Source organism: Pantherophis guttatus, chromosome 1, assembly GCF_059756535.1.
Source record: "Pantherophis guttatus breed Tessera chromosome 1, ASM5975653v1, whole genome shotgun sequence".
NCBI classification, from domain to species: Eukaryota; Metazoa; Chordata; class Lepidosauria; order Squamata; family Colubridae; genus Pantherophis; species Pantherophis guttatus.
This window is the reverse complement of record NC_142063.1, coordinates 92,291,332-92,295,200: the sequence shown is the minus strand read 5'-3', so window position 1 is coordinate 92,295,200 and position 3,869 is coordinate 92,291,332.

Genomic DNA, 3,869 nt, shown 5'->3' with positions numbered 1-3,869 from the left:
ACAGGGGCCTGCTATATTGAGGGTGGCTGGCTGAGCAGAGAAGATCCCCTTACCCAGGTCACCCATCATCTTGGTTTTTAACTTCGCTATTCAATTTTTCTAATTTTAATTTTTTTTAGTACTTTTAAACTTTTTATTATATTGCAACCTGCTCAGAGTCACTGTATCACTGTATTGTTTTCATAAACAAACAAACAAATCCTTTGGTGTGTCTTCTATGACATGTAGATTTTAAAATATTCCCTTGCATAAAACAAAACAAAACAAACAAAACAAAACAAAACAAAACAAAACAAAACGCCTCACTTCATCTCAAGCAATGGGCAGTGATAGCCCTTTCTAAAGCGCTAGCCTTTGACTTGACCTTTTAAAAAAACACCTAGGAGAATCTCAAATGATCCCCAATATCTACAGGCAGATACAGTGTAGTCAGTGGTGGGATTCAAGTAATTTAACAACCAGTTCTCTGCCCTAATGATTTCTTCCAACATCCAGTTTGCCAAACTGGTCAGAAAGTTAACAACTGGTTCTCCCGAAGTGGTGCAAACTGGCTGAATCCCACCACTGAATGTGGTCAGCTATAGTGTCCCATTCGGCTCCCTGCACAGATTGGGCCCAATTATCTAATAAGTATAGTGAAACCAAACTATGCACCATATTGCATCCTATAGGCAAATAATTGTGTCAAATTGCTACTAATGGCATTTATTTTCCAGGATTAAAATTGTTCACAATGATAATAACAATGATGAAAAGTATAATTATGAGCTGCGGTGGCACAGTGGTTAGAGTGCAGTACCGCAGGCTACTTCTGCTGATCACTGGCTTCCTGCAATTTGGCAGTTCAAATCTCACCAGGCTCAAAGTTGACCCATCCTTCCATCCTTCCAAGGTGGGTAAAACGAGAACTCAAATTGTTGGGAGCAATATGCTGTCTCTGTAAGCATAGAGAGGGCTGTAAAGCATTGTAAAGCGGTATATAAGTCTAAATCTAAGTCTAAGTGCTCTTGCTAATACTAGTTGTGCCTTAGTATTTTAAAAGATATGTAACCAGTCTAATGACTGGCTAGAGTTTCAGCATGCCTATAAAACATCCAGATATGTAGTTTTGTTTAGATGAGTTTTCCCATGCAACTATTTTTTATTCATATTTTCATATTGCATGTTTTTGCTGTTTTTATAAAGCTTTCTTATGTCACTATATATTATATAGCAAAATGAATAATTTCTTATATTATAGTTATCACTGATTACTCTACTTTTCCTTTTTATACTTAATAAGTATATTTCATTAAAGAAATAAAGCACATTTATAGAACCATGCAATATTTATCTTCTAAAAATTAGATATTTTTGGTTTTATGAGAATAAGAATTAGAAATGAAAAAAGACCGGAAAGAAAAAAGAAATGCTTAAATAAATGTGAATCATCTAAAATAATATTTAACAGCCTTTCCATTATTTCAACTATAGTGACAGTTCATAAATTGTAATAAGTACATTTTCGCAATAATGATAATAATCCATTTTTAGTTTCTTATACTGAATAATTTATGTGATTTCGTGTTCCTTTCTTCTATATTAAGACCAACATGCTTGCATATTATCTTCATATAGTTTGGCTTAATGAACACAATTCTTCATTTGCAAATTAAGGGCCAAATATTAACAGGATTTCTGACAGTTAATTGGCAAAGACTTCATTTTCCCATATGGAATCAGAAGACTCTCCAATAATATACATTGCGGAATATATTTTGCTGCACTTTATAGGGTATCTTTGATTATGCTAACATAATCAAACATACTTAAATCATTCACTTTGGAGATAATTTTATAAGAGAGACAAACTGCATTATAATTGAACAATTTAGGTGATCTGGGAGGAAATTGCCTAATTTAAAAGATTAAGGCTATAATTCAGCACCCTGGGAGGAGAACTAAAAAGTCATTCTATTATTCATAGAATCAAAAATAAACATTTTTGCTAGGGGCACAACTAGCCATGTTATCTGATTTCCTCATGAGAGAATTTTTGTATTAACTGTGAGGGAGAAAATGGCTGTTAAACATGCAAAAAGAAATTTAGAAAAGAGGGACTATGTGACTGTCAGTGGCAATCTAATGGAGGGTTTTGTTACTCCACAAGGTAAACCAGACTTGGATCCCAGAGTTATAAATGCTAACACTACCTTACGATAAGGTTACATTAACAGAATCTTGCATGTCTGAATGTTCTTCCTCGCTTCTCCACTACAACCAGTGGTGGGATTCAATTTTTTTAACAACAGGTTCTGTGGGCGTGGCTTAGTTGGGGATGTGGCTTGGCAATCATGTGACAGGATGGGCATGGCTAGCTGGTCACGTGACTGTGTAGGCATGGCTAGCTGGTCATGTGACTGTGTAGGCGTGGCTAGCTGGTCATGTGACCGGGTGGGCGTGGCTATGTGCATAGGGACTACTCAGAGGGTTGAAAAAAAGTCATTTCTGACTGGGCCTCGCACTTTTGACCGGTCCTCACACTTATGACCATCCTCACATTTATGCCCGTGCAGCTTTCTTAACAACCATGTCACTCATTTCACAACTGCTTCTCTTCACCATGGTGACAAGATAGGGCAAAAACGTAAAATGTAGGACAGTCGTAAGTTCGAGGACTGGTCAAAAGTGCGAGGACCAGTCAAAAATAACTTTTTCAGCCCTCTGAGTAGCCCATATGCATAAAAGGATACAGCAATAGAGAGGGATGAAGGAAGGGAAGGGAAATTAGAGTAGGAGAGAGAGGGAGGAAGAGAGGAGAAGGAGAAAGGAAGAGGAAGTAGGGAGGAGAAGAAGAGGGGGAGGAAGAGAAAGTAAGAAGGAAAGAAAAGAGAGAGGTGGTAGGTTTGAGGAGAAAGATTGCTGTACAATAAAAAAGATGAAAGGGAAGAAAGCCAACCCCAAACAAATATAAAGATATGAAGATAAAAGAATGAATTGTTAAACTTTAAAGAATAAAAGAGAACAAATATGAATAAATAACAATAATTAGAAACACACATACAAACAATGTATTTTCTTTGAACAGAGTATTTGGCCGGTTCACAAATTTAAACAGTGTTTAGTCATTTCAATTAAATTTACAATTTCTATATTTCCTTTTTGCCATATTTATTCCTCATCTATTTTTTAAAAAAACCAATATTACCCTTCATCCTCATCTCCAATCTTAATCAAATTCAATTTTTCCCTTCTATTCTATATTATACCCCTTCCCATTGTCATCTATTTTTATATCCATCCTCACATTGGTTAATTATGTAATATTACAGTTGTTTAATATAAATTCAACATTTTAATATAAATCAATTAGTTATATAACTACCTTTTTTGTATATTAATCAATATGAACATGAATATTCCAATTATTTCCATGCAATCCAATTTCTTACAAATCAATTAATTATATTTACCAATAATAATAAACCAAATAATTTCCCCCACATATTCCTCCAAACCACAACTTAACCATTTCTGCTTTCAGAAATATACAATTAATAGTATCTCAATTATTACAATTCCCTAGTTAAATAGAGCTTTTTTTCTTTTGTGTTTTAAAATCTTGAACTCTCCTCTTTTTCCCTAAATTTCCCATTGTTTGTACCTACCTTTTTTGGTGAGGAAAAAGAAAAGAAATCTGCCTGCCTAATTATCCAACCTTGCAGCAACAGCAAAGCAGTTTCAGTTTCGTTTTTCAGGATAGCTAGGGGAAAAAAAAATTGCTCCAGCAAGCAGCAGAGCCCTGAGCAAAACAGCTGAGACAAATCAGCTGAGACTCGGGAACCGATCTAAGCAAAGGCTAATTAGCCTATGCTGAAGCTCTGCGGGCC